The 13364-nt window shown below is 37.6% G+C and overlaps 1 long non-coding RNA gene across 1 annotated transcript in view; it reads left to right on the top strand.

Moving 5' to 3' along the window:
• The window catches only part of LOC134730710 (uncharacterized), a 111937-nt gene extending 107083 nt beyond the window's left edge, over positions 1-4854 (top strand). Inside the window, exons 6-7 of the long non-coding RNA XR_010112627.1 lie at positions 1980-2041; positions 2385-4854. This is a non-coding gene — a long non-coding RNA (uncharacterized LOC134730710). The remainder of the gene's footprint in view (positions 1-1979; positions 2042-2384) is intronic.
• The last annotated feature ends 8510 nt before the right edge of the window (positions 4855-13364 follow it).

The raw sequence follows: 13364 nt of genomic DNA, 5'->3' as shown, positions 1-13364 counted from the left end.
TGTCTACCCCTAGTGTGTCTGAATGAATTAATGCAGACCCAGCGTGGAACTGCTTGGAGAAACGGTACTGGCATTTTGAAACTGCAAGACTCTGATTTTGTTTAAACGATGCATTGTTCAGTCATTCATTGGATGACAATGTGAGAAATGATTTTTCCTGCCTTTGCTGTCAGGTGGTCTGATTCACTGAGATATAGAGGGGGCGGGGAGGGGTGCACCTATGGAGAGAGAATTGAACTATGAATGCACTGGTTTCTCTGGAATCAAGTAAAAAAAAATAAAATTTGCTTTTGTGTTTATTCAGCTACTGGGAAAGAACACAGCTGTAATAATAATCCATGAAGGACAGACATTTGACTTGAATACTTTCTCACTTCTGTGAACTGTGATTTGAAGTGGGGACTACTTCCTGGCCTGCCTCTGGACTCAGGCTCTTGTCCCTTTGGAATGGGGTCAGTTTTCCAGCAAGGAATAAAACCTAGGGTGCCTGAATTTTCACCAGGGGAGGTGGGAGAGGAACACAGTCCAAAACAAGAGGCAGATTTTTTTTTTTTTTTTTAAAGCAAGAGCCAGCACATTGAGACCTGTCTTTCAATTACCTCACTGAAAGAACAAATGTTACTACATTTAAAAATGACCTGTTTATAAATGGCAAAATGAATATAAAATAACTAAAAAGACAAACAGAGGTCCTGTTTTAGTGTAGGCAAACTGATGCACAGAGATCACCTGTATCCTCAACTCTAACTTTCTCATCTGCGTATATACCAACAGGAAAGTCATTTCATCTGCTCTGGGAAAAAACAACAACAAAACCAAAACAGTAACAAAAGCCACACTGTTTGCTTATTTCATGTTTGAAGTAAAAGCCCTTCAGCTTCTAATTAGTCGCACCAAATGGTGTTTAACTTTAAAATGAAAGTTTTGTCATTATCGTGGGTTAATTTTGGTTGACCTTTGATCCTCCCTTCCTCATCTATCGCTGTAGATTACTGCACTGTCTGGTATGGTAGCCAGCAGCCACATGTGGCTATTTTAATTTAAATTAATTAAAATTTAAAACTTATTTGCTTAGACATCATCACCATTTTAAGTGTTCAGTAGCCACAAATAGCTACTGGCCACTGTACTGGACAGCATAGATATGGGGCATATACATCATCACTGAAAATTCTGTTGGGATTGTACTGCTCTAGAAACTAAAGGCATGAATTGGAAGACAGCATGGTACAAGAGAGTTTTCAAAGTATTTTCTAGCTGAGGGAATAATTTCTTGAACAAAATTGTGTATGGAAACTCAATACATACAAATGATAGTTATGGAGCTGCTCTTGCTAATGTCAACGTGGAAGGTTCTGGATCCCTGCTCATTTACCACCTATTCTAGCCCCTCAATCCCATGCCCAAACCCTCCAGGTCATCGGAGAGCAGAGGTTGAAGATCGCGAGTGCAGTTGATAAGGTATCCTCCTCGGAGTGAGCACACCTGGGTTTGAATTTTGGCTCTTACTCTTGCTAGTTTTGTGAACTTGGAGTTCTTGGAACTTTCTGAGAGTCAGTTTTCTTGTCTGTGGCATACATCAACTATCTCTGAAGGTTGTGAAGGCAGGTTGAATTTTCTCATTTCTCAGATGAGGAATTGAAGCTTGGCAGAACTGCATGCCCACCAGACGGCCACCCAGTGAGCGGAGGCCAGAGCTGGGACCAAACCCAGTCCTCTCTCAGTGCCATTTCACTCCACTGCTCTACAATTTCCTGTTCAAATTGAAATTTTTCAAGCCAAACTACTTTTTAAAAACCAGCTGTCTAGGTGTCACTTATGATTTTTTATTTCCTGGATCAATATAGCATGTGAATACTTCTAAATGTACTGAAGCAGAAGTTGCCACCCTTGAACTGGTAAATGCTGTTTGAGTAAGTCAAATCTTCTTTGATACCCTTCATACTTCTTTGATATGCTTCGTGCTCTTCTCTTTGCAGACGATGGAAAATAAAAACAACAAGCAAGTGAAACTCCCTGACTTATCAACCTTACTCAAGAAGTAAGTGGTATTTTTCAAAAATCCTCATTTTCAGTGGTGAGATTAGAAGCCAACCTGATTGTGAGTTTGGAAAACACACTCCTGTTTCATGGGGCTGAGCATGAACTCAGCTGGCCTGTGTGACCTCTGCCATTTCCAACAACAGCCGACCATCCAAGGACAATTTTGACAGATATAGGAGAAAGATGAGTGGTTCTCAATATTGAACTAACTATTAAATGATGTTAGCGTAGGATAACCAGGAATGGTGGGAATTTTATGATTATCAGAAAAATCCTTGCTGCAACTGAGATACTGATGGATTGCCTCTTGATACTCCCTAGTTCCTTCTTTCTTTCTCTAGATGGGAATTTCTGCCCTAGAGAGGTCTTGGAAACTTTCTCAACAGAAGAGCACAACTTGATGGCAGGAAGCTCCTGATGGAGGCCTGAAAATGGCCCTGAAAGGGATGCCAGGGGACCAGGTCTCCACTATTATCAGCGTGTGACTTTGGACAAGGATGTTAATGGCTCTGTGACTCAGTTACCTCTTCTGTACTTTACTTAGGGGTCTATTGCTTTCCATTTTGTCTTTTTCATTTGTTAAATCCAATGATGTCACTGACAGTAAAAACTAGTAAATAGTAAAAAAAAAAAAAAAAAAAAAAAAAAAAAGTAAAACCATGGCTTCTCTTTTGGAGATGGCATCCCCATGCTGCCTATCTTTTCTTACACTTACTCACAAGTATTTTTGATGTACTTATAACTCATGAAATACCTTCCGAGGCAAAAATGTGTGTGGATCAGTAGAGATAGCAGCAGCAGTAGCTGCCAAGTGCCCTGATGGCCTGGAGTCAGATGGCTACATTGCACTCAGTTCTCCCATCTTCCATAGATACTGGATGTTATCCTTTAATGTTTGCCTTGAGCCAGATGGAGAGGAAAGAGGCAGAGTTAACTTGTCTTTCTATTTTCATTCTCCCAAATACAACTGATTTTTTACCCTACTCCTGGATACCTTTCTTATATCACAACTCTGATGATGTAACTTTTCTCAACCAAACTTTCAGGGGACCCTCTATGATCTCAGAATGAAACCCCAACTGTGTTGTATACATTTAACATGCATTCTACTTTCCTTCCTTCCTTACATTTTAGCTGCGTGGAATTCCTTGGCTTTCAATGTGGAAGAAAGTTTGTGGTCCTTGCCCCACCTCCCCTCCCCAAGGTTGCAAGAAGAGGGGGTTAGAATTGTGGCTTTCTTTAATTTGATCCAATGCTCCTTCCCCTGCAACTTCTGCTTCCATACAATTAATAACTATTTTCGAATCAATGAAATAACAATCATTCTTTAATGCCTCAGTATAAACTATCTTATTAAAAGTTATGCAGCCTGGTCCAAAAATGGCACAGGACAGAGGATGGGGCCAGAATCTTTGCCAGGGCACTGCCAAGAAGAGCATGACCAGTGGAGACACTTGAGTGGATGGATGCTGTGTGTCCCAGAATATACATGGAGTTGAGGTACAGGCATGGCATTGAATATGAGTAGAGCAGTGCAGAAAGAAAGAAAGGAGCAAACTTCAGGAGCCTCACAAGTTTTCCTAGAGTCATCCCTGTGAGCTTCACAATCTAGCTGTCCTTAAGGAATGTTTCTTTTATGTGGAGCACTGCACACCTAAGACATTTTTAATGTTTTGCTCTGCCAAGTGCAGGTATAAGAAGGAATTTCCAGGTAGAGAAACAGAAGAATTGGAGAAAATTCTTAGAATCGTGCGTATAAGGCAATTCCGTTGCAGCATCATCTGCTGTGGTCCTTTGAGAAAACTAAGTGTTTATTTCCATGATTTAAAATCAAGTCAGTCTTTATCTGGGGTTTGGGAAGGCTTACATTGGCTCAGGACCAAAATGAAGATAGGACTAGAACTTTCCCAAGAATGTACGAATAAATGTATGTGTGAGTTTCAAGTTGCACTGGCAACACTTTGGAGAAGTTAGCTCTTCAGAATCATGAGGATTGTTTAAGCTCTCATCCCATTGGCTGGCTGTGTGGAAGTTACCCATTGTATGGAAGGTGACCCTGACTAGACCTTGTACAGTCCCTTAAGATAGATTAATAGTGAAGTCTTCTAACATGTTTTCTGAACCTGCCAATGAAAGAAGAGAGAGATGCCTACCAGTGCAGAGGAAAGGAGTGGATATATCTTAAGTCTTTGTTATTTCTGTCATGCAGATGACTCAGGTATAAAAACTAGAAATTCTTCCTAATGTGGATTAGGGAACTCAGGCCTCACAGTATAAGCCAAACAAAAAAAAAGTTTCATCACCAACAAACTGTCCTACCAGTTGGTGGCACCGTTATCCACATCCTTTGTTCCCCAAGGCAATACTGATGATAAGGCTACATTCAGTGACATTTAGTGAAACTGACTGCTGTGAGGGCTCTTTATAAACTGTTGCACCAGAAGTACAACTCTTTTAGTTTATTTTTAGGTTATGATAATAGGTGCAAGGCTTTACAGCTAAAGGATTCCTCTCTTATATAGTTATTTCCAGTAGTATGAATAATAGATATTCTAGTGGTAATAGTACTGGTAGCAAAAACTACTCTTCTGCTGCTAGGATTCTATGAATCCTACTACTTTTACTTCAGCTACTCCTATTATTGTTATATCACTAATTGTGCAGGTTTTGTGTCAGGGCTTTTGATACACGATGTTTAACGCTTATAGTCATTCTGTGAGGTGTGTAATATTATTCTTACTTTATAGAAGAGGAAACTGAAGTTCAGAAAGATTGATGTATCCACACAAATAAATTGCTGACTTGGAATTTGATCTTAGATGCATCTGCCTCCAAAGCTCACACTTTTGCATCACATTTTGTCTTTCATCTGCCCTTCATAATATGGCCATTGCTCCATAATCCCTGTCTTCAGAAGATATGTATTAAGATATGCACAGCTCAAGGACTGTGAACTTCAAAGGGCTCTGCCGGAAGTCCAGATGGTTGTCCAAAAATGGCCTGTTTCCTTTGTGTTCACTGGCTTGTCTTGAATGCGTCAAAGTTATCTTAATGTCATTTCAAAGGCAATTGAGGGAGCATCCATGGAGATAAATTGTGCCTGCAGCCTGTTGCTGAATGCATATTAAGTTCTATTCATGGATTTCCTAGCAACCAGAGCTCTGTGACGCATGGAGTCAGTGAGCTTGCGTTGTACTTATGTAGAGAAATTAAATCACTTGGATTTTATTATTAATATTTTTAGAAAGCCTCACTAGATTAGCTGTTTGAAATGCACTGTTATCTGAGTTCCTGTCAGCAGCTGGTCCCAGTCACATCTGAAATCACTGAGGACTCTAATTTTCACAAACGCTCCAGTGAGAGATTATCTCCATTTATATATATATATATATATATATATATTTACAATTAAGTATTTAGTTGGGAAATAAGGAAATTAAAAAAAGGAAAGTTGCTCTAGCAGCTTGTGATCTAGGCAAAGTTCTAAAACTTGATACAAACATAACATAAATGAGCAGCAAGCATCCTGGTGAGAAGAGACAACTGGGCTCCTTTGCTTCAAAGGGATGTGGTGAAATGGAAGAACATAATTTTAGTAAACCTAGTTCTTCACAAGACATTTCATAAGGGTGAAATATTTTTCATTTTAGGGTTCACCGAATATACTGCTTTACAGGCTTAGAAAATTGACACATTTCTTCTTCATAGTCCCAACCAGCCTAAAGTGCTGCAGACATCTCACAAGTTTCCCTCAAGTTTTAATTTGTGTTTTATTGGACATACAAGTCAAATATATGTGTGGTCTGCTGTAGTGGTATAAGCGTGGCATGCCAATGCATGGTCAAACACACACACACATACACATGCACACGCATAACTATTTAGGAATATCAAAAATTTAGGCATCTGATTCCTGAATTTATGTTCTTCATAGGAGGTACCTCTAAGACATTGAGATTTCTTAAAGAAACATCTTTGGGTTCAATATCCAAATGAACGTGACATATTTTAAAGTGGTCAACTTGAGAGAGTGACCACTTAATCCAGTGATTTTACTTTGCTTGGAATACTTTTAAAACTTCAGTTTTAGAGTTGCCTTTAGTGGCACTTATTTTAAAAACACCATTAATGATGACAAATTTTTTTTTGAAAATACATTCTGTTTGTGCTCCTTGAGTGATGATTAAAACTGGAAATTAGCCATTAGTGTTCCCATTACCCACTATCAAAAAATATGAAAATGGGAACACATTTGAAGATACTAATGCATGAATCTCAAAATGAGCTTAGGTTGTCACAGTGAATGACGCACACAATGAAATGGTAATCTGAGGGATCAGTCCAACCCACCAGTGCCTTTGATGTGGTAAAGTCATCACAAGAAGAGTTCCTTTACGTGAGTGGAGTTGCTTATATGATTGTCATGGCAAACGTAGAGTATTTCCAGTTAACAACGGGAACCAGAAAGGTAAACTGAAGGTTTTCACAAATGCTTAAGACTACACTCTCATTGAATACTTGGAACCAAAAAATTAAAAAGTACATTCCATCAAATCTCTATAAAATTATCTAAATTTTCTCTGCTACAGCTATTTGTTTTTCATAGAAGCAGTATATGTAAGTAAACATCAAGGTATTTGTTACCTACATGTTTTACCCATATCTTAATTATCTCCGAAATTGTTTGAAGAGTCTTAAAATCTCTAAGAAAAGGGCAAATAGATAAGCAGAGTGACATAGGACAATACTTATGCTAGAAAATATAAAAACTTTCTAGCAGTCAAGGTTTCTAGGAGATCATTGTAGGTTACCTAATCTCATAATCTTATGTGAATAAGCATTTCAGTTCCTCAAGAGCACCAAAAGGAAGTCTCCTTGAGGGTTTTTGTATAACTCATATTGAACTATATAATTTTCAGAATCTTTGCTAGAAATTTTACAAAAATTAGGGTTTTTCTTATAAAGTTGTTTCTTATATAGACAATTGACAAAAACAAGAGCATAATGAAACCAGCTCAATTGTCCCATAGAACTGATGTTTACAGTCTTTTAAAAATAAACATATAAATTGAAACTTACATTTGTCTTGTCTGAGTTTTTTCCTCAGGAAACCAACCCTCAGGTCTCCCAGACGGTATCAAGGAACTGGAACTCACCAGATCATCACATCCAGACAAGAAGCTAGACCCCCTCATCCCCCATGATTTCCTTACCCCTCTCAAATTCCTGCTTACCCACATGTAGTTACATTCCTTCTTTCATATATAAACCCCCAATGTTCCTCTGCAGGGAGACAAATTTGAGACTGATCTCCCATCTCCTTGGCTGCAGCACCTGATGAAAACCTTCTTTCCTGGCAATCCTCATTGTCTCAGTGACTGGCTTTCTGTGTGGAGAGCAGGAGGACCCAGGCCAAACCCCTGATGTTTCAGTAACAATAATATTAAAAAAGAATTCAACTAAGGCATAGATCTAGGTTCTTTGGGATAACTCTTGAATTTGACTTGTGCCACAAGCCATTTTGAACTCCAACTATGGTGGATGAGTATGCCAGACACGTGGACACATGATCTGAAGCCACAGTTAGTCAAAGCCTCTTGGTCATGGTGAGTTGAGGGTGTGAATTGCTCTCTGCTTCATTTCCATTGCCACCACATTTAGAAGCCTAATGTGCTCAAAGATTTCTTTGTAACATTAGTTGATAAAATGTGCCCCTTAGAGCCTCCACTGGGACCCCTGTGGTCATTGTGGGCTATCACAGCACTTACCCTGCTTATAGCCAGAAGGAATCCTATTCCACACATCACTTTTTCAAGTAAATTCATGTCTACAAAAGCAAATGGTTTGGAAACCACTTTTTTTATAGGCTGATGTCAGTGGCTCATTTGTTCTTGGTGAGGAGTTTGGCATGAAGGCTTGCTTATTTAGAGAAATGAGCAGTTTTCAGATTTTCAAACACTTCTGCATTCTCCAAAATTGCTGATTATGCATGGATTTCATTTCAGTGTTAGTTTAATATTTCATATTAATGGCCACCTGTTGCCAGATGGGAAAGCAATGATGGTGTCCAATGAAGTATGCCCTTACAGTGGTACACATGGCTTACACAGGGCTGCTTTGGGAAAACAGACCTCTGCATATTTTCAGCAAAAATTAATTATTTTGAAATGGATGCACCAGTTTTCCTCCAAGTGGTTAAATGTCAATAAACTGGAAATAACTTGTCTTTTTAGGGACTTTTATGTTAGTTCAAATTTGTGTGTGGGGTGCGTGTGTGTGTGTATGTGTGTATTTTAGGATGAAACAAGTGACCAAAGATGTCAACCATCTCTGACAATGTGCCAATTCAAAGGAACTTAAACAATTTTCAAAGAATGACTGATTCACATAGAATGCAATTTTGGATCTAAGCCATAATAGGAATTCTCTTTACTGCTGTCCTTGTAGCTTTTCTTTGACAGACTATATGGGAATAACTGAAAAAAATAATTCATTACTGAAATAAGGGAGTCTAGGAGATAGAATCTAGATGGTCTTGCTGATGGCAAGAGAAACTTGACCAAGATTTGCCAAAACTGACAGAAGAAACTAAGGGAAGACAGTGAAGACTAGTGTTTCTTTCACTAAAATTCTGAAATTTACCTACATCTTTTAGAAAATATTTTGTTTCAAAAAATCCATTAGAATTACTCAAAATTTCAAATCTTAATCAAAACCAAAGGATTTTTTTCTTTTTATATGTAATACCACCAATTCTTTGAATGTGTTGGTTGTTTTTACAATTTCCACCCTTTGATCCTTGTATTGTTAACATATAGAAATTACTTCACTACTTGTCTTAGCCTGAAAATATTCAGAATTGTGTATTCCTAAAAAAGTAAATTTAATTTAAGAATCTAAAATAAATAATATTTTATGTCACTAATCTCTTTGATAATCTTTGATAATTCCTATATCTCCAGTAAAAAGTTATAATTAGGTTATTACTATATTCTATTTTTCTTATTTTCACCTTATATTATTTCATTTATCTCCCTGAGTCATCATGGCCCACATGTGTGATTTAAAAATCTGCATAGTGTATATTCTTGTTAACAAATCTTATTTGCTTAGCCATCCCAAGGTTTTCTTAAAATGAGGATTAAATGGCAATATTTATGAAGGGCTTAGTACTATATGTCTCATAATAAGTGCTAAATAAACATTTGTTAAATAGATAAACTGTCTTATTGTTGATAATTTTTCTTGCTTAATATTTTTGTATTATAAATAATACCTCACTGTCTTTAAATATTAAATTAAAATAAGGATTCTAGGCTACTTCCTTGGCATATGATTCTTCAAATAGAAATACCAGGCAAAAGGCTCTGGTTGTTTTAAAAGCTTTTGCTTTGCATTATTTTCTAATTTATAGCAAATCTATGGATTATATATATTATATATTATATATATGGATTATATATAGACACTAATAGTGCAATTAGTAATGTTTCTGTTTCTTCATGGTTCCACCAACTTTGGGTATTATAATTTTTACTTATTTTGCTAACTTATCAGGCATGTTTCTGGACAATTAAACAAATTGCTGTACATGAAACTTCTGCAGCAGAATCACTTAGGATGTTTGTTAAAAATGTCAGAAATCTGGCTTTCTTGCAGGTCTACTCAAAGCATATCTTGAGGTAGGATTTGAAAATCCCAAGGTTGAACAAGTTTTCAAGGCAATTCTTAAGCACTCTAAAACTTCAGAACCACTTCCTTATAATTATCTCAATTTATTTTTCTTTAACCGAGAATAAAGCTTAGCAAACTATTTTAGACTTGCAAGTACTGTAGGGAAATGGAAGGTTTTCATAGTAGTAAATGAATCTCTCAAATCTTTACTTTCCCTCCCCGCATCCCTCTGCACTTCTCTAATCTAAAACAGTGTGTGTGATTATCTCTCTTTTTTAATTTTATTATTATTATACTTTAAGTTTTAGGGTACATGTGCACAACGTGCAGGTTTGTTACATATGTATACATGTGCCATGTTGGTGTGCTGCACCCATTAACTTGTCATTTAGCATTAGGTGTATCTCCTAATGCTATCCCTCCCCCCTCCCCCCACCCCACAACAGTCCCCGGTGTGTGATGTTCCCCTTCCTGTGTCCATGTGTTCTCATTGTTCAATTCCCACCTATGAGTGAGAACATGCGGTGATTATCTCTTTTAAGCAAATTTGTTGCTTATGGTTTGATACATAAGTCCTTTTAGAGGACTAGATGTTACAAAAAACAAAATCTTACTATTTGAGGGAACATGCAAATTGCAATTGCATCTGATTTAGCTGTTACACATCCTATTAGTATGCCCATACAAGCTACTGTTGGAAAATGAAATGGAAGATGTGGTCACGTGGTCATCAGAAATGATTGGCTATACCTTGGCCGAAAGAATGGTAGTTCTCTGGGGGAGAAATAGAAACACAATACCCTGGTTAAATAAAATAATTAAGACAATAAAATTGATCATAGACTTCTGATATATTTTATATACAAGGGTATGTTGTAATTCATTTATTAAGTTGTTTCAGTTTAATTCACTCTATCTCTGAAACATTCCTTTCATTGTTATGTTTATATGAGATCAGTTAAAAAAAGAGAAAAAAAGGTAGAAATAAATGTGTGGATAGACCAGGCTGAGGAAAGGTTCCAGAAATGAAGAAAGTTTAGCAATGAAAAGTGATTATAGTGGACTCAGAAAAAGTTAATGACATAAAAAATACTGATAAAAAAGTAGTTACAAAATCAATATATTCAGCAATTTTACTGTAGGTACAGCTGAAAAGTAGTGCTTTGCTTTCATTGCCTTTTATACAATTTTTCTCGCCAAATACACCCAGTCATGTGTAGAGTTAAACTAAAATGAAGGAAGATAGCAATGAAAGGGTAAACTATTGTTTCCCAACCTATAAAAACAGGAGGACACTCATTGTAAGTAAAATAAGAGAGATTTATTTAGGCAGAAGAATTTGAGAGGCCATTTTGAGAAATGGGATTAGACTATGGAGAAAAAAATGCAGGATTACATTTTTCTGGCCCTTACTAAGTATAGGTGCACACAGGGAGTAGAAGGGAACTAACATTTTTCCAACACTTTGTGTGGATACACCCTGAGCTAGAGACTTTATACAAGTTTTCTCATTTACTTTTTCCAAAAAAAATTGGTGAGCAAATAATGGCATACACATTTAACATTCCAAACAAGGCATAAAATCTGAAGTATTTGGGAATCTTGCATATGTGGAGAGACACTTATCCTTTAACCTGATCCTTGGAGCTTTTTTTTTTTTTTTTTTAATATACTTTAAGTTCTGGGATACATGTGCAGAATGTGCAGGTTTGTTGCACAGGTATACCTATGTGGGTGGTTTGCTGCACCATCACCCCTTCATTTACATTAGGTATTTCTCCTAATGCTCTCCCTCCTTTAGCCCCCCCACCCCCCGACAGGCCCCAATGTGTGATGTTCCCTTCCCTGTGTCCATGTGTTCTCATTGGTCAACTCCCACTTATGAGTGAGAACATGCGGTGTTTGGTTTTCTGTTCTTATGTTAGTTTGCTGAGAATCATGGTTTCCAGCTTCATCCATGTCCCTGCAAAGGACATGAACTCACCCTTTTTATGGCTGCATATTATTCCATGGTGTATATGTGCCACATTTTCTTTATCCAGTCTATCATTGATGGGCATTTGGGTTGGTTCCAAGTCTTTGCTATTGTAAACAGTGTTGCAATAAACATACATGTGCATGTGTCTTTATAGTAGGTTTATAATCCTTTGGGTTTGTATAGTAGGTTTATAATCCTTTGGGTATGTACCCAGTAATGGGATTGTTGGGTCGAATTCCTTGGAGCTTTTAATTTCCTTTCAATTCCCTATTTATCCCCTACCCTATGATTCTTCACGTCTTTTCATCCTCAGAAAATGTCAATATTATCAATTATTAGAGAGAGAGAGAGAGAGAGTACATACTGGATATATTATGTTTATCTTGTACCCTAATTTTTCACCAATATCTTTGGACCTCACTAAACATTTTCTACCATATCATTTTAATGGGTCCATTGTATTCTTATACATATACAGCAGTATGTTTAAATAGGAGACTTTAAAAATGTAGAGTCAGTTGAAACACAGTGGAAAAGCATTTTCCTGAATGAGGCATAAGCATTTCTTTTTCTGAACCTGTGTCCCCTTCCCCTACCTTGGCTTGATGGGAGACGACAGGTCACACAGCATTTCAATTTGTCTATCTCTAAAATGTCTGTTTGTTACTCATCTCTCTTCAAGGCTTATGGTAATGTGTCATAGCCATATATTAGGCAAGCCATAAAAATGCAGATTTATCTAAATGACACTGATTTAGGCTTATACAATTTTAGAGGTAGAATAGGTTTTAGAAATTATCTAGGCTATCAACTGTATTTTATAGAAAAGACGACTGAGGCCCACGGAATTTAAGGGTAGAACCAAGATTAGAACCTGGTTCTCAAATCCTAGTCTCATGCTCATTCTATGTTATTGAAACCGCATCTGCAAAATTATGACTGAGACAGTGTAAGACTTTGCCGACTCCATCTTGCTTCTAACCTCCAAGCTGTCCTTGTTCATCCCTGGGCATTGGCTGAACTAACTTTGGGAGAAACTTAGTTTGTAGTTCATAGTTTAAACAAAGACAGCCTTTCCCAAAGCAGATCTCCTTGTTGCCTGGGGACTAGACTAACATTAGCCACAAGATTAGAAATTATGGTTTAGGTGTCATGCACTGGAGGCTACAAGATTCTGACCCTCCCTAAATTGCTTAAGATCAGTGCTTGAGATCTTTTGCCGACCCTTCACTTGATGGATCAGCTGGCACCACCCAGATCTATAAACTGGCTCATCTGATCTTGTGGTCCCCACCCAGGAACTGACCCAGGAAGACAACTTCGACTCCCTGTGATTTCAGCCCTGACCAATCAGCACTCCTGGCTCACTGGCTCCCCTCTACTCACCAAGTTATCCTTAAAAACTCTGCTCCCTGAATGCTAGGGGAGACTGATTTGAGTAATAATAAAACTCCGGTCTCCCGCACAGCCGGCTCTGTGTGAATTACTCTTTCTCCATTGCCACTCCCCTGTCTTGATGAATTGGCTCTGTCTAGGCAGTGGGCAAGGTGAACCCCTTGGGCAGTTACATTATCACGACTGATTTCCAAAGATAATTTTTTCTGGACAGTGAAATAATAATAATCTTGCCTTTCATTTGTATTATATTTTTAAATCCATTATATTCTCT

This window comes from Pan paniscus, chromosome 6 (assembly GCF_029289425.2).
Source record: "Pan paniscus chromosome 6, NHGRI_mPanPan1-v2.0_pri, whole genome shotgun sequence".
NCBI lineage: Eukaryota > Metazoa > Chordata > Mammalia > Primates > Hominidae > Pan > Pan paniscus.
The sequence above is the reverse complement of the archived record's forward strand: the minus strand, read 5'-3'. Positions and strand labels throughout refer to the sequence as shown.